Source organism: Suricata suricatta, chromosome 2, assembly GCF_006229205.1.
Source record: "Suricata suricatta isolate VVHF042 chromosome 2, meerkat_22Aug2017_6uvM2_HiC, whole genome shotgun sequence".
Taxonomy (NCBI): Eukaryota; Metazoa; Chordata; class Mammalia; order Carnivora; family Herpestidae; genus Suricata; species Suricata suricatta.
The window spans coordinates 98,194,257-98,217,030 of record NC_043701.1 but is presented as its reverse complement, the minus strand read 5'-3'; the positions used below and the strand labels follow the sequence as shown (position 1 = coordinate 98,217,030).

Sequence of the window (22,774 nt, the reverse complement as noted above, 5' to 3'; positions counted from 1 at the left end):
TACCCCAATGTTCACAGCAGCAATGTCAACAATAGCCAAAACATGGAAAGAGCCTAAATGTCCATCACCTGATGAGTGGATCAAGAAGATGTGGTATATATTCACGATGGAGTACTACATGGCAATGAGAAAGAATGAAATATGACCATTTGTAGGAAACTGGATGGACCTCGAGGGGGTCATGCTAAGCGAAATAAGTCAGGCAGAGAAGGACAGATGCCATATGTTTGCACTCAAAGGTCTAACAGGAAAACAGGAGAAACCTAATGGAGGACCAGGGGGAGGGGAAGAGGGAAAGAGAGTTGGGGAGAGAGAGGGATGCAAAACTTGAGAGACTACTGAATGCTGAAAATGAACTGAGAGTTGAAGGGGGAGGGGGGAAAAGAGGTGGTGGTGATGGAGGAGGGCACTTATGGGGAAGAGCACTGGGTGTTGTATGGAAACCAATTTGACAATAAACTATTTAAAAAAATAAAAAAAATTTTTAAAATTAAAAATTAAAAATTAAAAAATAATAAAAAATAAGAGTTCCAGAACATAGATAATTAATTGAACTTCTAATACTTTTAAATAAGCTAGTCCTTTGAGAAAGCTTCAGACACTCACTAAACAGTATCTTAGGAAAAAAATAAGGGATGGGGGAGGAGAGGGGAGTTTAGCTTTAAATTAAATTTTTGCCCTTGGGGGGCACCTGGGTGGCTCAGTCAGTTGAGTGTCCGGCTTCAGCTCAGGTCATGATCCCACGGTTCGTGGGTTTGAGCCCCACGTCAGGCTCTGGGCTGACAGCTAGCTCAGAGCCTGGAGCCTGCTTCAGTTTCTGTGTCTCCCCCTCTCTCTGACCCTCCCCTGCTCATGCTTCTCTCTCTGTCTCTCAAAAATAAAAAATTTTTTTAAATTTAAAAAAAAACATTAAAAAAATTATTGCCCTTGGTTGCTAATTCCAAAATAAGATGCAGAGAAATAGAAGTTGTTAGGGAAAAATAATTCTAAGAAAACTTCAGTACTTTCAATAAAAGTTTTAAAAGTTTTTAAATGTGTATACAACTATAAAATGACTTTCAGACAATATTGCTAATATTGGTGAATCCTTGACAAAATAAACTTTTCTCAGCATGAAAACATTAACATAAAAATCTACTTCATAAAAATTTGGTTTTATTTTCCCATGAAAAGTCTAACCATTTAAACTAAATTCTAAAATAATTTTATGGCTCAAGTAAATCATCATTTCCACAAAATATTTAGAATTATGGGAAATAAAATTATAACTTCTAAATTAAATTAGAATAAACCATACCTTTTTAAAAAAGGATTAAATATTATCATCTGTGCCAAAAAAAATTTTTTTAACTTTATTTATTTTGAGGAGCGGGGGAGAGAGGGAGCGGGAGCACCCACAGGTGAGGAGCAGAGAGAGAGAATCCCAAGCAGGCTCCACACTGCCAGCCCAAAGCCTGACACAGGGCCCAGAACTCACCAACAGAGAGAACATGACGTGAGGTGAAATCAAGAGTCTGACGCTTAACCAACTGAGCCATTCAGGCGCCCATGTACCAAAAAATTTAAATGTCTCCTCTCTGGTAAATTCATTACACCAAAAGGAACTGCGTTTTTTCTGTATTGCATAAACATAAATAAATAATTTCCAAAATCCTCAGTTAACTATAAGAATTTTGACTAATAATAAACTGAGAACTTTTTGGTTACTTGAACCAACCTTTAAAAATTTAAATTGATAGAAATAAAGAGAATGAAAAAACACCAAGCAGAGTTTATATACACGCCTCTCTTTATACATTAGAGAGACGCTATCAGTGAATAGGTGGACAAGGTCACACAAACACCCAGGGGGCATATTAGCATACATGTATCTTTTTCCTACCTCAAGAAGGGTGAAACTGATGTAGGTAACCACAGGCAACTGCCTACCATGGGTGCATACGTGGCACAGCAGCCCAAACTGGAGCGCTGTCGATCTGAAAAGAGCTTGCGTTCACGATCTGCTCTCAACTACCTGTTTATTTCCCAGAAGTCGCTGGACCTGTGGAGGGAAGGCAATTACCACAGTGAAAGGGTGAAACCAATTAAGAAACAGATTGAGACCAGGGTAGGTATAATCATTACAAAGGTACATGTAATCATTACAAAGGAATATAAATGCATTTATAAAATAATGGGTGTGACTTCCCTGTTAGTTTATACAGGAAAAAAGATTAATTTTGTCTTAAAATTTGATCATGCAAGAATGTGAAAAAAAATGATAAAAAACAAATGTTGAGGGTATACAATTGTACAAGATCAGAGGAAAATGAATTGTATTTTTCTTGGTCTTCTTTCTGCAAATAATGAGTTTGAAAGAAGTACTAACAAGTTAAAATATTTAGCAAAATTAGCTTAACTTTGAAGAACTAATTTATAAAGTAGAATCCAGGGATTGGTGATCTGGTCCTGAAAAGGTCCAGATAGTAAATACCTTCAGTTTGTGAGCCATAGGTCTCTAGTGCAACTATTCAATTCCTCTGTTGAAAAACAGTTGTCACAGACAACAAATAAACAAATAGATGTAGCCAGACTTGATCAGATGGCCCTAGTTGTGGAGCCCAGAGACAAATAAAAGGCTGTGATGACCACTAGGTATTTTATGTAAGTGATGAATCACCAAATTCTACACCTGAAACCAATATTATACATACAAACAAAAGACAGTTGTGAATTCTTAAAAGAAAAATGTTACATGTGGTATATAAAAACAGTAAAACTAGAACCTGTTTTTCTTCCTATGAAAATGACAAATTGATCTTTGAGTAAGAGTTTGTTCTTAACAATGAATAGTAAAAAGCATTCTATACCTTCTCTGTACTCAGGAACCTCTTAACTTTCTGTACTTCCTTTTTTTGTTCCTGGATCAATTTTAACAAAAGTCCACTTCTGAAAAAGCTAGAACAACTAGTAATTATAGTTACAGGCTGCTGTGGTCTGAAACTAATCATTTCTTGCCTTTAGACACCTATGACCTGAGCTCATACTCTATTTCCTCTGACAAATATTTTGGATATTGCCTTTCCAAATTGAGTCCCCACATTCACAATAATTCACCCTTTATAACCTAATCTTTGGGATTTTCCAGACTGAATAATATCAAAGATTTAGCTCCCACTCCGTACCTCCCCACCTTATGAAAGGAGAACTGCTAGAAATAATTGGGTATCTTGGAAAGTCTCCACAATTTTACTTACCTCCACACTATTTGTCAAAGCCCATAATAATGAATAAGCTAAACTATCAAAAGGGAAGTTCAACCTCCCTAAGTTAATTATATACAAGTAAAATGTTATTAACATGAATATGTTTTGGAATTGAGTATCTTTTAGATTGGATAGAAATTTATTAATAGTCATGTATAAAGACTGGAACAGTATCTCCCAACCAATAAAGTTTTTAATTAAAATTGTTTCTAGACTTAAATATCCTTGCTAATTAGAAAAATGATAATACTAACATTACAGTATGACTTAAGAGACCCTGAAAATTTGTCAATGTCCACAACATATTTTAGCATATAGGTAATCATTGAGTAACTCCTTATAAATTCTATAATACACCATACATCGAGAGTAGTCCATCATTGTTTGTGAGATTATTTGTCATAATAAATCAACGGAAGTCATTTCATCTTATCATTGACAGGTATTTTTTGCTTTTCCCTCAAAGTTGCCTAAAGGTTCCAGCTACAAACTTCAGAACAGGAATTTGAGTCTTCTGGAAGAAATATCAAAAAAGCCTCAGTAAATTCTGTGTTCTTTTAACTAGTTATATTAAAGTAAAAAACTAGTGAGCATAGGCTTCCCAGGGTAAACTGACCCTGTCATCACTAACAGACATCTGTCGGTCTGTACCAAGGATCCACATCAGTAATCCTAGGACTCTTAATCCAGAAGCAGACAAGTTCACGAAAGCAAGCTGCTAACTAACCTAAGATCAGCAAACAAGAACTGCCTAGGAACAAATGAAACTGACTCAGGTGTGATTAATAACATCATCTTAGCGGTCTGTCTTTATACCTCAATTTAATAGGCTATACATATATACATATATGAAACTAAAATAAAATACACTTCAAATGGTACCATGTTTCAATCAAACTCAAAATTCAGAAAAAAAAATCTATGAAAGATTTTAAAATTATAAGCTAATAAATAATCAGAAAAAAATCTAAGATCTATGATTCTGGAAACAGTGATGAAAATTGGCTTTTTTATAAAATAACTCAAAATAGGGATAACTATGATTAAATATTATGCAAAATACTTTACTAAATCTTTTTACTTTCCAAAATCATGTTATTTACATAGATTTAGTAAGAATGTGTCCTCCTTTCCACCGAGTACAATTTTTAAAAAATTAAATTTATAACTTTACCATGCTAGAAATGTTACATAGAAAAACAAATCTCATTTCACTGGGTACAATAATAAGCCTATGATTAAGGAGTGAAAACTATACATCATAGGTGAAAATGATGTCTATAAATTTTCTATTAAAAATTGGGTTGACACCTGTATTGTGGCTTCTGAGACCCTAGCTTTATTGACGGTACAGAATGTAGTGTCCTAGCTGGCCAGAAGAATGAAAAAAATGATAGAAAAGCCCTGGAGTTCATAGGTACTATAGTCACAACCTGAGAGAAGAGAATTGGATGATTCTTTGTACCTAGTCTCCACAAACAAACTAATAAGAGAGGAAACAACATTCTTGCACATAAAAAGGATAAAAATCCAGCCCTGAAGCCTTTATAAAATTTGCAGACAGAAACTAACTCCCACGCCTTAGTATCCTATGGCTCTAGTTTTATTAATCACTTCAAAAGGAGGTATTTGTGCACCAATCAACATTCCTTGTTATACCTATATAACCAGTCAAGTAAAACATCAAATTAATTCTGTGATTCATAAAAGTTCTAAGCAAACATACGTGATCAAACCCGCACCTTTGAGGAAGAAGGACGAGGAGGGTCTATGAAAGCAAAATTGCCACCTTGCTCTGCCTCTTTGATGAGTTACTGCAAACTGTGCCCTACGCCATTGAGCACTTTGCACCTGAGAGCAGTACTAACAAGAAAACAACCAGGACTGCCCTGCCTAGCTCTGGTTCTCAAAATAAATGTGACTTTGAGCCATCAGGTCACTACTCCTAAAAAACAGCAACAGCAAAACTCTTCCTGACTTCTGAAGTCCCGCTATCCCCAGATACAGGATCACCTTGCAGTATATGAGAATCAAGTAAGAAAAGTGTGGTTTTTCTCATCATCAACATACTACAGTAGTCTTGGCAACTGTAATTTCTTTTCTTTAAATAACCGCTATGGGGGCGCCCAGGTGGCTCAGTTGGTTGAGCGTCCAACTTCAGCTCAGGTCATGATCTCACAGTTTGTGCGTTCAAGCCCCGTGTCCGGCTCTGTGCTGACAGCTCAGAGCCTGGAGCCTGCTTTGGATTCTGTATGTCCCTCTCTCTCTGCCCCTCTCCTGCTCATGATCTGTCTCTCTCTGTCTCTCAAAAAAATATATATATAATAAATAAATGTTTTAAAAACTATAAAAATAAATAAATAAACTGCTATATATTTTATTTGGAGAGCAGTCTCTAAAAGCCTGAACTCCCATGCAGAATCTCTTTGCAACTAAGCTTCTTTTCTGTTCTAAATGCTTTTGTCTCTGTGGCTTCCTTCCACGTTTAAAACCCCTGCTCTCCGACATGAAGCCCCTGCAAAGGAGCTTTGACAAACTCCTTGTGAACTTGCTTCAGATACCCTGACCCTGCACAGTTAGGACTAGCAGGCAGCTGCCCCTTTGCAGCCCGTGGGATGTCCACCCCACCATCCTAGAAAGCCTTGAACAGCTCTAAGGATTTGTTTTTTGCATCTGACAGTAGCATGCAACCACCTCTCTGGCACCAGCGGGTTATCATCCCTTTTCAGCCCCACAGGCTTTCAGCATGCTCCCCTTCCAGTTTAAAAATGACCCTGAGAAGGAGGAAAGGGAAGGCAGCCTCAGATGAGGTCTTTGCACATTAAACCAGCCCAAGCATAGAAAATCCCCAGTGGATAAATCTTCTACTTCCTTTCCATTATGAGCCTGTCTATATGAACAGTCACCCTGCCTCTCAGCTATTCTCCTCTTCAAAAAGTGTACGCAGCTCCCAATTAGATCTCTTTTTTTTCCTCCTGTTAATCTTGGTTCTTAAACCAGACTGCTGCTCTTCCTCTGCTGTCATCCCGGTAAGCCAAGTCTCAATTAACCAGCCTCGTGGTGATTACCATCTTGTCACTTCACTGTTCAGACATTCTTTAATTTCCGGGAGCATGCCCGCCCCTTCCTCCCGTCTGCCCTCCCTCCAAAGCACGTCTGATTAAACTTAGCCCACAAGGTCTCAAGCTGTATTACTCTGCAGGGGAGGAGGGCTGACAGGAAGGGTGCCTTTTCCAGTCGGCCCAGACACTTTTGCAGGTTAGGAATCTTAGAAGATGAGAGTTTTCTCCTGTTCCTACCAGGAGTCTCGAACTGTCCTAAGTGAGACCTTCTCCTGACCCTGCAGGCCTAAGGAGGTCCTCAAAGCAGATTCTAGCTTTACAAATAAAATTAAAAGAGATGGGGGGATGGATTCAGATGACTAGTTGAACCCACTTATCAGCAAATGTCACCTCAGAAGTTAACTGAAAACTTCTAGAGTCCTATTCTGCCAGTAACTAAGTGACTGAGTAAAGTCAAATCACCTTTTGAGTGCAATTTTTGTTTATCTGTTTGTTTATAAGATTAGGGGTCTTCTGTGTAACTTAGAGCTAAAAATATGAACTTATTCTCTTTATTCTCTTCCAAAAGCACACCAAAATGAGTACATGGGAAAAGAGACAAAGAAAATACAGGAAGAGCACACAAGAGATGTCCACAAAATTTAGAGGCTGGGATGTGGATTAAGGAATCAATGGAGAAGGTAAATCCCAAGCAAGGATGGCACCAGAAGGGATGAAATCGGGAACCAGTCATCTCACACTGCAGACCCTGGGAGGACTCACAAACTGGAGACCACAGAAGGTGATGCACCTCGTCAGTTCAGTCAGTGGAGCATCTGGCTCTTGATATTGGGGTTGTGAGTTTGAGCCCCACGTTGGATGTAGAGATTATTTAAAATAAAACCATATTTTTAAAAAGAATAGAAGGGGAAAAAGGAAGTCATCGGTGGAAGGTTGACTCCCAGCTCCCTCCCTGCCCTCCAGTCAGTCTACATACCTTCCTCCTTCTGTCTTCCATGGCAGGACACTGAGCTTTATTCTGGGGTGGAGTGGGGAATTGAATTAGAGGCCTCCAAACCCCAGTGCACCAGCTGGAGCAGAGACATCTATTGAAATGTGCAATGAAATAGATAATTGGGAGTCTACCTACTGAACCAGAAGAACACCACTCAACTTCAAAATCTCCCAGCTAATCAGAGGATAGCCAAGCAGAAGGATATTGGGAGATTCTTCTCTAGAAAAATAAAATGTCCCAGAAAAATGGCTGTAGGGGAGGAAAAAATTCCTCTACTCTCTCAGATTCAGTGTTCAGGTTTATGAAATAAAGTGATAGGAAGATATATTAACAAAAGAAAAACAGAATTTATTAACATGTGTATCACACATACGTGTGGGAGAACTCAGTGATGATCACCCAAAGGGGTGGTCAGAATGTGAGGTTTATGTAGCATATTAACAAACAACAATATATTTTTGGAGAAGTGAGGGGACAGAGGAAAAGAGGTTTAGGCTTTTAGGGATGGCAGATGGTGAGAAGGTTAATAAATGGGGTAAACTAATGGAAGATAAGAATTACTTAATAATTTGTTATGTAGATCCTTCTTGGTGCCTGCCTCTGGGTTAATAAGAGACTAGAGTTCCCTCCTGGTGGTTAAGAGTTCTTCCCTTCTTAGCTTTCTGAACTAAATTTTCTTTCAGAAGATTTTATTTATCTCGAACTTATTAAATTGCTCTGTTTTACTTTAAAAAAAAAAAAAAAGAGTTCTTCCCTTCCTGATATAGGAAAAGGAGACACCTTTACAAATTTATGTCCAGCTCTTGGGCAAATAGGGGGAGGGTAGAGAGCTTTCCTTTGATCTGCTTCTTCCCAATTGCCTTCACCCCAAAATAATCCTCATGTCAAAGAGTTGTATTTTGGATTGGCCAATTCCGATACCCTATATAACCTATAAAAATGATTCATAAGTTGGGGCACCTGGGTGGTTCAGTCAGTTAAGCTGCCGACTTCAGCTCAGGTCATGATCTTATGGCTCATAGGTTTGAGCCCCACATCAGGCTCTGTGCTGACAGTTCAGAGCCTGGAGCCTGCTTCAGATTCTGTGTCTCCCTCTCTCTCTGCCCCTCCCCCACTCCTGCTTTATCACTCTCTCTCAAAATTAAATAAACATTAAAAAAATGTTTAATGATCCATAAGTTCTGGGTACTTGGGTTTCCCAAAGAAATGGCCAAGCATTCTACATGAACTATATCATATGACAAGTTTACATAAATACAGCTTTCAGTCAATTTTTTAGGACCTTGCTCCTAAATGTGAAAACATCAAAGCGTTCTCAGATATTTGAGGAGAGCCTAATATGAAAGACAAAGAACCAAACATAAAAAGAGAGGAAACTCAAAAGAAAGAGAGGCAATAACCAAAAAATAAAATATGAATAATAGACCAACATAAACTATAATTAATATCAGACAGTAAGAGAAGATATTGGATCCCTAAAAAAGATCCGTGTGTGGAAGAAAGAGAAAAAGGAAATAAGAAAGTAGAAAAAAGAAGGATAAAGGAAGGAAGGGTAAAGAATGGAAAGGAGAATATACATGAACAAGAAAAACTCTGATCAAAAAAAAAAATACCCTGAAATTTTGAAAACTAGGAAGAATGGGTTGGAAAATTAAGTTGAGAAAATCTCTCAGAGAGTATAAGCAAAAGACAAAGAAAAGGAAAATTGGGGCAGGGGTAAGGGGGAAGACTAGAAAAGTAGAGAATTATTCCCATGACCAAATCTGATTCAGAGTTCTAAAAAGAGAAAATAGAGAAAACAACAAATTACTATTACATAAATAATACAATAACAAAAGAGCATAAATTTCCAGTGTAAAAGGACCCCCAAGTGCCCAGCACAATTAATGAGAAGAGATCCCTTTTCATACACATGACTGTAAAGTTTCTGAAATTAGTTATAAAAGAAAGATTCTCCAAACAAACAGTGAATGTTTGCAAGCAATCATCCAATACCTTCAGAAGCCTTATAGAGTTCTCTATGATTCTACACTATTTAAACCATCAGTCAGTTTGTATGGGGAAATAAAATCATTTCAGACCTACAATTTCTTTTTATTTATTTATTTATTTATTTATTTATTTATTTATTTATTTTGATATACAGAAGAGAGGGCAGGGGCAGAGAGAGAAGACCAAGCAGTCTCCACACAGCCAGAGCAGGGCTAGACACAAGGCTCGAACCCACAAACCATGGGATCATGACTTGAGCTGAAATCAAGTTAGTTGCTCAACAGACTGAACCACCTAGGTGCCCCACAGACCTACGTATCTTTTAAAAGTTATCTTGGGGGGCCTGGGTGGCTCAGTTGACCACGTGTCTGACTCTTGGTTTCGGCCCAGGTCATGATCTCAGGGTTGTGGGATCAAGTCCCAAGTCAGGCTTTGAGCTGAGTATAGAGCCTGCCTGAGACTCTCTCCCTCTCTCTCTCTGCCCCTCCCTCAGTCTCTCTCTCTGCCCCTCCCTCAGTCTCTCTCTCTCCCCTCCCTCAGTCTCTCTCTCTGCCCCTCCCTCAGTCTCTCTCTCTCCCCTTCCTCAGTCTCTCTCTCCCCTACTCTCTCTCCAAACAAGAAATAAACATTAAAAAAAATATCCCAAAGCACTCTTTCTCAAGAAGCAATTTTATCAGTCATGAATTATAGTTACAATTGTATAGAACCAATTGCTGTCAACTTTAACACCTAAAGGTTCCTTTGGCTCTCTAGTAAAAGTAGGTCTAGAGATAGTCAAGCCAGCATGCGACTCCAAGTAATCATCAGGGACATACTGTATTTTTTCTTTATGATTTCTATTATTAGTACATTCATCTTCAGGAACACTATATAGCAATCAGAGTACCAGCATCATATGAATATTCCTGCCAGAGAAAGAAGAGAGCACAAAGGGCACAAAAGGCTATGCCAGAAATCCTACTATTTATGTTTCCTTGACCACATCTATCCAAAAAGGAGCCCAGGAAACATGGTTTTGTTACTTGCTGAACCTAATAATATAATTAAGTCCATTAAATGGTAAGAAGAGGAGAATGGATATTGATTAGGCAACTGGAAGTGTAACGAAAGATGCTCCAATAAATGAGGGGGCAAACCACGAAAAATGGAGACAGGATATTTGAGACACAGATGAGCTAACACGGGGGGAGGAGCCAGTGGAAAGTCCTGCACAGCAGGCTGAGAGCACAGCGAGTCTAGATGGAGGCCTCCAGGAGAGAGGTGTCTACCAGTCATTGCCATGTCTGATGTGTTTAACCAGCCACCAGCCAAAGAAGTTTTAAAATTCTGTTGGTTTATGCAATAGAAAACTAAGTAAAGGTGATGGGGGATGGGGGGATTGTACAAAGAAGGAAATGTAATCAAGCATACACCTTTTTTCATCAATGGACAATACATTTTCATAATAAGGAGAACATTCAATGTTTTTAATCAAAGCCTATAATTATATTCATTGAATGAAAACAGGGACAGTAGAAGCATGGGAGATAGAAGAGCTCTAATTCTTCTTTTTTAAATGTTTGTTTATTTTGAGAGAGAGAGAGAGAGCATGAGCAGGGGAGGGGCATAGAGAGAAGGAGATGGTGGATCCCAAGCAAGGCTCTGTGCCATTGGTGTAGAGCCCTGCACAAGGCTCAAACTCATGAACTGTAAGATCATGACCTGAGCCGCAGGCAAGAGTTGGACATGGAACCAGCTGAGCCACCCAGGTGCCCCTTTCTTCTTCTTTTAAAACAGGAACTCATTAGACATGTTTAAAACATGGAAAGAGCCTAAGTGTCCATCACCTGATGAGTGGATGTAGAAGATGTGGTATATATACACAATGGAGTATTACATGGCAATGAGAAAGAATGAAATATGGCCATTTGTAGGAAAGTGGATGGACCTCGAGGGTGTCATGCTAAGCGAAATAAGTCAGTCAAAGAAGGACAGATACCATATGTTTGCACTCATAGATCTAACAGGAGAACAGGAGAAACCTAATAGAGGACCAGGGGGAGGGGAAGAGGGAAAGAGAGTTGGGGAGAGAGAGGGACACAAAACTTGAGAGACTATTGAATATTGAAAACGAATTGAGGGTTGAAGGGGAAGGGGGAGGGGGGAAAAGAGGTGGTGGTGGTGGTGGAGGGCACTTATGGGGAAGAGCACTGGGTGTTGTATGGAAACCAATTTGACAATAAACTATTTTTTTAAAAAGTGATAAATTAAAAAAATAGTGTAAGCATACTATTTTAAAGGTCATTACCAAAAGCAACACCACAAGTTTGAAGAAGCGGGGGCGGCGGTACCTGGGTGGTTCAGTCAGTTAAGCATCAGACTTTGGCCCAGGTCATGATCTCATGGTCTGTGAGTTCAAGCTATGTGACAGGGCTTGAGCTGTGCTGACAGCTCAGAGCCTGGAGCCTGCTTCAGATTCTGTGGTCTCCCTCTCTCTGTGCCCCTCCCCTGCTCACTCTCTCTCTCTCTCCCTCAAAAAATAAATTAAACATTTTAAAAAAATTTTTTTAAAGTTTGAAGGTGACATACAGGAATGACAGATGTTCTTCCTTATAAGTCTTAAGTTATTACTTTAAACTTTAAACAATATACAATATTCATGGATACAAATTTTAAATAATTTCTAAACATTTAGTGACTAAGGGAAATATCCATAACATGTTGCTCCGGGGAAAGTCAGGTTGCAAAGAGAATTTCTAGTAAAATGACAATTTGGGAGCTTTGGGTGGGGAAAATATATGTGCAGAGAATAATGGCATGACATAGAAAACACATACTATTTGTTAATATGTAGGAATATAAACGTATAGAATAAAATCTGGAAGGACACATGCAGATGGGTGACAGAGCCGACCACAGGGACTAGCATGTAGCTGATGGTAAATGGGGACCTAAAAGTTTTAATGGTGCTTACGTTTTTCTGAGATATGTTTATGTATTTTAAAGTAACAGACTTCTAAAAATAAAGCAGGGGGAAATGTCTAAGTCATCTCTTCAGATCTATGACCTCCTCCAACCCAGGTGGCACCCAAATCATTCTCCTTCCCTTAACCCGATCCCTGTCCTTAGAGTCGAAAACTTAGGTAACAGTTTTCCCTAAAGATGCATGACCAGGGGACAAATAGTAGTATTTAAAATGCTTTTTATAAGTGTTTATTTATTTGAGAGACAAAGAGACAGAGCACGAGCAGGGGAGGGGCAGAGAGAGAGGGACACACAAACTCTGAAGTAGGCTCCAGGCTCTGAGCTGTCGGCACAGAGTCCGACGTGGGGCTTGAACTAAAAATCTGTGAGATCAAGACCTGAGCCAAAGTCTGTATGCTTAACCGACTGAGCCACCCAAGCCTCCAGACAAAATGTAGTGTTTTAAAGGAGGAACTATTCTCCTATCCCTCCTCTCTCAACTCATGTTCTACCTCCACCTGTACATAGGGAAGAAGTTCCACCAACATTTTCTCTAGGAAGGAGCCACACCTGCCCTGTATTCTTCCCTTTTCTTCTCCTTCCCTCTCTCCCTTCCTCTCTCTGTCTCTTCCTTTCTCTCACTAAGGGGATAGCTAAGGCCATCTACATGGCACTAACCAAGACAGAGAACTGACATATAGCCCTTCCCTGGTTGTGGCTACAAAAGTCCCCCAGGGCAGGAGCACCTGGGTGGCTCAGTCTGTTAAGTGTCTGATTTTGGCTCAGGTCATGATATTGCAGTTCATGAATTCAAGCTCCACATCAGGCTCTGTGCTGACGGCTCAGAACCTGGAGCCTGCTTCAGATTCTGTGTCTCCCTCTCTCTCTGCCCCCCTCCCCTCCCCCACTTGCACTCTGTCTCTCTCTCTCTAATATATAAAATAAACATTAAAAAAGTAACAGATTCCCCAGGGCATTTGAGTCAACTCCTGAGGTGGGGAATGGGAATAGGAGAGAAGGATTAGACAGTGACAGAAGCATGTGGATGAAGTGAGTCCAAGGTCACTAGTGCTGCAGATAGAAAACAGAATGGAAAAACACAGCCTGAACTGTGATAATGGGCGCACAGAATTTAAATTCTATTCTAGAGGGGCATCTGGGTAGCTCAGTCAGTTAAGCATCCAGTTTAGGTTAAGGTCATGATCTCACAGTTTGTGAGTTTGAGCCCCACGTCAGAGTCTGGAGCCTGCTTCAGATTCTGTGTATCCCTCTCTCTGCCACTCCCCTATTCATGCTCTGTCTCTTTCTTTCTCTATCTCTCTCTCTCTCAAAATAATAAATTTTAAATATTACAAAAGTAAATTCAGTTCTAGAAATTCTATGGACATGAGAATTCATGCCATCCACTAGTACAGCTCACTGAAGGAATGGCAGAAGTTCCTATCTCCCACCTGGCTCAAGGTGACAAGCCCAGTGTTAGAGAAGAAAGCTGGAGTGGGGCTTGTTCTGGTAGGCAAATCCCATGGGCATGGTGACCAGGGCGGAGAGAGCTCTACTGGGGGCTTGCAGTCCTGGAAAACAGAGAGGGAGGAAGGGCTGGAGATAGACATGCTGGTTCTCTCTCTTGGCTAACCTCCGTGTTCCATGAGAGACAGAGGAAATTATGAGCTCTCTCTTTATGACATGGTAGGGGCCAGAGGTCTTCATTTGTTGACATGCACCAAATCTCTACTCCTCTGTGCCATCACCTATGTGCGATGGCACAGATGGACCTGCCATTTATAAAGGGCCCCATGGGCAGCAGGGCACCAGTGATCAATCATTCCTGGATCCCCAAATGTTGAGGTTGCATCTGCGTTTACCCCAGGCCCTTGCTCTCTGCTAACCTCTGAAGGATTGGGGGAGACGGGTCAGAACTCGGTGCCTAGTTTTTTTTTTCTTTTTCTTTTTCTTTTTTTTTAATTATACAGAGAGTGAGAGCATAAGAAGGAAAGAAGGGAAAAGGAGAGGGGCAGAGGGAGAGAGGGAGAAAATCCCAAGCATCCTCCAAGCTCAGCACAGGGCCCAAAGTCTGGCTCAATCCCATGACCCTGGGATGATGATGTGAACTGACACCAAGAGTCAGACACTCAACCGACTGAGCCTCCCGGGCACCCTTATTTTTTCTATCCAAATTTCTCTTCCTCTCCCCAGTTTCTAGCCCATTTCCTCTAGTCCTCAGAGCACTACCCATTCCCTGCTGTGTCAGTCCATGCTGGTGAGTAAATCCATACAGTACCACATCAGAAGAAGGGGCTTTTGTTTTTTAACTTAAAAAGCTAAAGAATAAAATGTGTTTGCCCCGAGGTAAACTGTTCCTGGAGTCAACGTTCACCAGCCAAAGACCCCTAGAACACATTTGTAGTTAAACAAATTGAGTTCACTGCTTGTTGCAAGAGTCGGGGAACCACACTTTGGGAAACGGTGATACGTCTCATTCAAAGGGGGTTATTAAGAACATACCATAGGATCCTGGCCTGTGTTAGGTGATTTGGTGGAGGATTGAAGAAAGCAGACTTTTGCTCTGAACTGGCTGCTGCAGAAAGCAGGGGCAAGGTAATTCTATCTTTGGGTATCTTAATAAATCCTTTCTGGAAGGAGAGAAGACTAGATCGAGGCCAAAATCATAGTTGGTAAAAAAAAAAAACAAAAAAAAAAAAAAAACGATAGTCATTCGTATTAGCCAGAAGAGGAAACAGCTCATATTTTGTGGTTTAGGCAACACAATCATATTCTGTGGGGAGTCAGTCATGGTTATAAAGAGGACTTGTTTTTGTCTTGCTCCATCATGACCACAGAGTGGCCTCACCTAATGTCGAAGTTCTGGAATATTGTCCATATTCAGCAAGAGAACAGCAAGGTCTAATCCGTAGGGCCAGGCAGGCTTCCAGATACCAAGGGCTGCTCTTCTCCTGCTTCAAAGGTTCGCATCTATACCACTTCAAACAGGAAATGGCACATTAATTATTAATTTGTTTATGTCTGTTCATTTTTGAGAGACAAAGCATGAGTGGGGGAGGGGCAGAGAGAAGGGAGGCACAGAATCCGAAACAGGCTCCAAGCTGTCAGCACAGAGCCCACTGTGGGACTTGAACCCACAAACCATCAGATCATGACCTGAGCCTAAGTTGGACGCTTAACCAATTGAGCCACCCAGGCACCCCATCGATTATGAACTTGAAGGGGGTCTGTCCCACTGGGCCCAAACATGATGCACTGTGTCCCTAATTTGGTTCCATGCATCTGATCTCAACTGGTCAAAACTCAGAGTTTTGTGAAGGTTGTGAAGGTTTGTGATTCATAGTCCCAGCAGCCTAGGTGCAGAGGAAACCTTGTGAGCAAATACAAGGCCCAGCATGTGAAGTACCAGGTCCCAGACTGGGGCCACAGCAGCCAGCTGGATTGCACATGAACCTTTGCTCCCTGTTGGAACATGGCTCTGGATGCTGCGAGCTCAGCTGAGCAGGTATACCCCTGGGAGGGAGTCTCTTTACTCCAGGGAAGGCTCGCCTCCAAAAATGTGGAACTTAATAGACAGGCTTTTCAGTGACAGGAGTATGGAATAAATTTCACAACCAGGCCATGTTTTCTTTCCTTTAAATGTGTCTTAGCCAAAACTACTATAAACAGCAAAGAGCACTTAAGTTCCCGTGGGCCACTGAACATTACCATGTGAACCTGATCTTTAATCCCTTAGTGCCAGTCACCACCAGCTGCCCCAAATTATGCCCTCCTAGTTCAGGTCCTGAAGTTCTAGAAAAAGTCTACAAGAAGTGGCAGATTTCATGAATGAATGAATACAGAGAACTCAGGGTCCAGCCCAAGAGGAGTGGAGTGGTTTATCAGAGACGGAATAAGTCATCTTCTTAGAATGAAAATCAGGAGAGAAAAATAAAAGTCCGTGAAATTTATTTCAAACCCAGAGTCTTAAAGGGAATTAAAAGGACTTTAGCAGGAACACGCCGTCTCTACAAATTAGGTTTACTCAGTGACTCAAGGGAGGATCCTAAGCTTAAGAAACAAGTTTTAGTCCTTCAATCAGAACACTGGCTGTGAGAAAGGAAAAGGAAAAATACATATAAAATAAAAATACATACTGATTAACCTGCAGGGAGAGAAGACTTGCCTTAGGAGAAAAGTCAGAGATCACAAAGGCTAGAGATCTCAAATAGATTTGAAAGGGAAAAAGGCTATACTCAGGCCTAACTGCTCAAAAAGCTGGAATCAGGGATGGTTTGGTTATTGCCAGATCAGAGAGGGTCATGGAGTCAGGGTGATCCCACAGAGGAAAACGGGGAGACCACAGAGAGCAAGGGAATGATGACCTGTGGACACTGTGGCTCGGGAAACTTCAGGGCTCCCCCCTCTAAGCCTCAGGTGGCAAAGTGTAAGAAAAATGGGCAAACTACCCTTAGGTGACTGGGACACTCACAGGAGACTTACAGGACGTTTGCGCTGACTTGAGAGGGGAAGACCAGGAAAATCAGTATGAAATACTTCAGGAACTGTGAATGTCAAGACCTGCACAATGAAAGAAAAATGCCTGAGATACGCAGGGGGTGGGGGAGGCGGAAGACGAGAGGGTAGAGCACAGCCTGGCAGAATCCTCTCAGGCCCAGTTCTGGCCTGAGCCCCAGGCTGGATGTATTGTGGAGTTAGTTGCCTGACCTAGGGAGGCAGGATTTCTTTAAACAATGGAGAATTCCAAGAGGTCCGTCTGAGGCAGAAACTGAGCCAGCTTGAAAAGGAAGAAGTCCTTGTTGGCAGGGAAAAAAAAACAAAAAACACTTGAGTTCATGTAAATGTGTTTCTTCAATATGATGAGCTTGGGGCTGGCTCCATAATAATCTTGCTAATCCTACTGACTGCATAAGATTATATCAACTTTGAAGAGGATGGGACATTCTAGTGTGTGCCTGGAGTGTCAGGGCTGCAGGGGGAAGTCAGGCATTGCAGGAGGAGGCCTTTCTTACTACAGAGAGAGCAAACAGGAAAGCAGGAATTAGGCATTAATCTTTTAACTGCAATTAGCAAGCCAAACTTTTTAGTTTTGAGTCTTTGGGGACCTTAAAAATGAGAGTGCACATTCAAATTTGAGGCTCTGGCACACTGCAGGCACTGTGTTATCTGAGCGAAGTTTAGGCTGGCTGGCTTTTAAGTTTACTGAATCATCTCTGGCAAGCTGTATTGAGCTGCATGGCTAGAGGTAAGTGGATTTAGGATATAGAAAAGGGAATGAATTTTGGCCTAGGGTACACTATGGCCTTGGAGCTGCTTTAAGTAAAATCCTGTCCTGACTCATGTCAGAGGGCATTTAGCATTGGCACCTGCTTTGGCGATTAGTGGATGAAAGGGCCAGATCCTCCTCATCCCCAGGCACATTTAGTCCATGTCCTTCTTTTGGACTGGAGCCATCAGCTAATAATAGTTTCTTACATTTTTAAAGGGTTGGAAGACAAACAAATACATAAGAATATGCAACATAGACTATGTGTGACCCCAAAAGCTTAAGATATTACTATTTGGTGTTTACAGAAAAAAGAAATTTGCTGACCTGAGAGAAAATACTTCCTCCTCTCCACATTCCTCCTTCAGCCCACCAACCCTGCCCCTCTCTTTGAAAACTGTGGGGTGAGAGCTTCCACTCTTCCCCACTCCTCCTGAGAAATGAATGGCTAATGAGTGGTGAGGAACACCGTAAGTTGAGCTCTGTCCCACATAATGAGAGCTGGCCTCACTTTGCTCACCAGGAAAAGTCAGCTCTTTCTCTCCCACTGGCTTTACCTGGTGAGTGGGCTTATGAGACCATGTGCTGGACAAAAGTCTACTTTACCAAGTCAGCTCTGCCACTGGCAAGTCCCTCCGTACAGACTTCTGGGAGGTAAGAGCAGGGAACAGCAATTGGGCCTTGGGTCCAAGCTACATTCTCCACGCATGTCTTACACAGAAGCCTCAAAAGGGCCCTGTGCACGCTCCTAGGCCATCAACAATGGCAATTCAGGATTCTTAGCAGGTGACTCGTGGCTGCCTTCGCATGACTAGAAAATTTGGCTGGGTAGACAAGCGCCATCCCCCAATGTTTTTATTCATAAGTACATGTCCTTGAAGCCCTTTATAAATTAGGAGGAAAAGTAGGGAAACTCCTTTAAAGAAGCCTTATCTTTCTCTTAGAGATTCACATCTTGCTATACGGAATATTGAGATTATTTAATTAAGTTTCTAGTATTAGACATCCTCAGGCTCCAGCTTAGTCATTTACTGTCTGTACTAACCTTCAGCCAATTCCTTTAACCTGTGACTCAGTTCTCTCATCTGTTAAGTGGGGGTCAATAATACTACTATAGTAGACAGCATGCTTTTGAATACAATTTACAGAAAGCTCAACTAAAAACTGGATAAACCATAAAATAATTTATTATCTCACATATCTCATAGTTGAAAGGTTAGGCAGAATTCAGGGTGGACCTCCATTCATTTTTCGGCCACACCATCACCGACGTCAGCTTCCCCCTACAACACTAGGAATATAGTTGTCCTATCTTCATTTTGAGTACTTTGACTCTTCAGGGATAGGAGTAGGGCTCTGAGAGGGGAAAAGGGTGAACTGTAGCAGTCTCTGTCAGCTCCTCGTCCACGTCCTCTCACCCTATGTCAGGGTGTAGTGGCCAGCACATGCATTTCTTCACCTGAGAGCTTTGTCTGGCTTCCAGAGTCCACATCAGGACAGAAGAGCCAGAGTATTACACATCCGTCTACCCAGCTCCCTCAAGGACAACAGGACAGCATTCTACTCTAGCCCCTGCCGGTTTCCCTGGGCAGTCGCCCACTTGCAATAGTTTGGGCTGTCTTCCTTTCTCTGTCTTACTTCTCTATTCTGTTTGCTGACATTTCCTATGCCTTCAAACTCCTGTATCTGGGTTTGATTTTCCAGAAGCCTATCCAAGACAGACACCTTCAGAGCCACTGGGAAACCAACTCATTACCTTAAAACCTTGCAAAGCAGAAAGAAACAAGCATTTATTTTGCCTATCTTATATAGAATGAAATAACCTTAACAAATATTTGACAAGGAGAAGTTTTTTATAGATGATTTCCAACTAATAAATGAGAAGAAATTTGGAAACTACTGAAGAATTATTGCATGATAGTAGGTGATAATCATCAATGACTTCTAGCCTCAAAACAGAGACAACTGGATATCCTGACACACCTCCTATTGGAAGTACACAATATTACCTGTGATGTAGTCTTGTCTTTCAAAACTCATGCTGAATTTGATCAAGACTCTAGACCTAACTACAGGAAATGCAAGGAATGAGGAACAAATTAAACCCTACTCCAGGGAGGCAATCAGCAAATTCCAAATTATGACAACTCTACACAACAGAAACCAATTTCTTCTACAAACTAATAATTGCAAAACGAAAAGGGGGGGAGAAGAAGAAAAGTAAATAGGAGAATCAGTAGGCTTAAAGCACATATTAACCTGTTGCAATAATGAACTTTTTTTGGATTATCAATGAGGAAGAAAGAAGGAGTAGGAAGAAGAGCAGAGGGGAGGAGAACAGAGGGAGGAGATGGGATCTTTGTCCTATTTTTAAGTGACTTGTCCTTGAAAGAAAAGACTTTATTCAATAAGATTTACCTACTAATTGACTAGTTGTTATAGCACAAATGCTTCTTTGCATCAGAGAGTAAAAAACAAAGAGATGAGAGGCCTAAGTGGAGTTGGAGAAGGCTTTGAAAATGAGAATGCAAACTTAATGAGCATTTGGTACTCTACTTTTTAAAGTATATTTTAATCCAACCTAGAAACCCTGGAATTTATGAGATCATGGGGGGGAGAGGAGGGGTCTCTAAGCCATTTATTATTAAAACATTCCAGTCTTTGCCCTCTCCTCTGCTTTTCTTATCTCCTTCTTACAGAGAAAAGACAATTTCTTCCTTTTCCTTTAAGCTGAGCATCCATTCATCTCTGAGAAAATGGCACCTGTGCTCCAATGAGCCTCATGGAGTTGAAACTCAAGGACCTTTTCGACATTGGAGAGAACTTGAATGTAAAAGGTTTTAGTGTGCTTGTTTGAAGGGCAGCTTTTCTGAATTTCAGGCTTGTTTTGAAGGCAAAAAAGGAGACTATATTAGTTAGCATAAATACTTGCTTCAGCATTTCCCCCCATTTATTCTACCTGAACAGGTGCACAGTCCTTTAATCATAACTGTCAAGAAAGGAAAGCTTGCAATTTCCATCACTTAAAAATAGAGAAAGATGAAATAGAGGGGGAGTCAAGAAGAGGGAGTGAGAGTGTGAAAAACAGACACATTACTGAGAGATAGGGATCGGGGGAGAGAGTGGGACGGCAGGCAGAGAAAAGGAGGAAAAGAATGAGCACGTGGTTTTACATTTTTCTCTGTTATTAGTTTATGAATAATATATAATTCTTGTTGAGCCAAGAAAGAATGGTTTTAAAAATTTCATCCATGGGATGAGCACTGAGTGTTATATGGAAACCAATTTGACAATTAAACTATATTTTTTAAAAAAGTTAAAAAAATAAAAGCTTTATCTTACAGATAGAATAGGAAGATAAAGACCTTTCAGAATGTTCAAAAACTAAAAGAAGAATATTCAAAATAAAGAATTTAATTATTCATTGTTTACATTCATCCCTCCTCACCTTGTGAGGGAGGTAGATATTATATAGGACTCCTTTTTCTTTTTTCTTCTGTTCAGATGAGGACATAGAGGGATAAATTTCAGAGAAGCCCAGGGAGGAATAAGTTGCATCACTAAGAAAAGAGAAAGATCTAGAGAGAAAGATCCAGAAAGAGCTACCTGGAGGAGCACAGATGTGGAGAAGGCATAGGAGAAGAAGCATGAAAGGAAGGTATACACACATACATATACACATACACATATATAAATAATTAAAAATATATATATTCACATACACATATGCTTATATAGAGAGAGAGTGAGAGAGAGAGAAAGAAAATGAAAGAAACCTCACAGCATACCTGGTTGAGAATAATCTCAAGGATAGGTGATTTTGGTTTCTTGGACCCAAAGAGAGGAACCAAAAAGACCTACAACTTAACCTCCAGCTAAGAAGATGTGTCAGAACTTTCTTCTGTCTCACAATGTATAGACTAGCATATATTTTATCAGAATGAGGGAGGCAAGGAGCCATCCAGAGAAATCTGATCTCTTAGTGAGAAATTCATTGTAATTCTTCTCTACTAATGCTCACCCAAACCCTTGAGTCAGTCGAACAACCGCTGGTTGGGTTATTGTGAGTTGTAAGCTTATCTTACTGGGTATCAACATAAAAATTACAAAATCACAATTTGGCCAATGAGTCACCAACGGGTTAGGCAGCTGCCACTATGCATTCAACTCCAATCTAAATGTACTTCCTGCAGTTTGTTAGAGAGGGGTTTCTACTTGATTCATCAAACACCTTGAGCAATCAGAACTATATTAACTATTTGATACTATGGGACTCCTTGATTTAAAAAATCAATGTACAGAAGAGCAACCCTTTATGTCATTTATAACAGAAAGGTATTGATTGCATCATTATTTACATGGCTGTTAGGAGAAGTAAGCTTTAGTTGGCCCAACTGCTTGATTCAATAGGTCAAAACCTTACCTGATGCCTGGCATGCCTACTAAAATGTCCTTAATACTCTTTGCTGTAATTTATAGTATTAAATCAAAAGGAATTGAGGATATTTTTTAAATCCTAATGACTGGTGCCAAATCAAATAATCTGCTTGGAAATACAGTCATAAATGTTTCTCCCACCATTAAGAGGGAATCATGATACAAACAACAGAACTCAGAGAAAGCAAATATACTGAATCACTACCACAGCCAAATATATCAGAAACAAACAAAATCCAGTAGAAAATTCCCTCTGAAAGACATGGATCTAAACATTTTATATATGTATGTATTTTACTTGTATCTGATCTACTTCCAAAACTACATCAAGGAGTTTATAATAAGAACCATCCATATAAAAACATTGTGTAGAACAAGATAATATATTAAAGATATAAGCTATCGCCAAACAACCCTGTTGAGCATTACATATGGTACTTGCAGCAAAGGCAAAAGAAGAATAAGATGGCTTACACATGACTCATTTCCTAACCCCCCAAAAAAGGACTCAATAAGTACATCAATAAATCTTTCCATAAATAAGTTCCTCAAGAGGGGAAAACATTTTCCTGTATAAAACTCTAAAAGATATTTTTACCTTGTATGTCCTCATACAAAGTCCATCAAATGATATCTTCAACAACCTTGTTATTGGTGCCAATGTCTGGGGGACTTTTTCTATAGGAATATTCACTTCTACTTGGGCACAACGAAGATGACTGAAGTATTTATAGCCCCCAAACTTCAGTTTGGAAAATTATGTTCATCATCCTTTTTGCAACAATGTGAAATGCTCCCAGCTTTCAAAAATGAACTGATTTCAGTCCTACCACCC

The 22,774-nt window shown here is 40.3% G+C and overlaps 1 long non-coding RNA gene across 1 annotated transcript in view; it reads right to left on the bottom strand.

Moving 5' to 3' along the window:
* The window catches only part of LOC115283848, a 19,141-nt gene extending 3,946 nt beyond the window's left edge, over window positions 1-15,195 (bottom strand). The window contains exons 1-3 of the long non-coding RNA XR_003905079.1: window positions 15,085-15,195; window positions 13,688-13,807; window positions 1,883-2,041 (exon numbers count right to left, since the gene is read on the bottom strand). This is a non-coding gene — a long non-coding RNA (uncharacterized LOC115283848). The remainder of the gene's footprint in view (window positions 1-1,882; window positions 2,042-13,687; window positions 13,808-15,084) is intronic.
* Window positions 15,196-22,774: the final 7,579 nt, after the last annotated feature.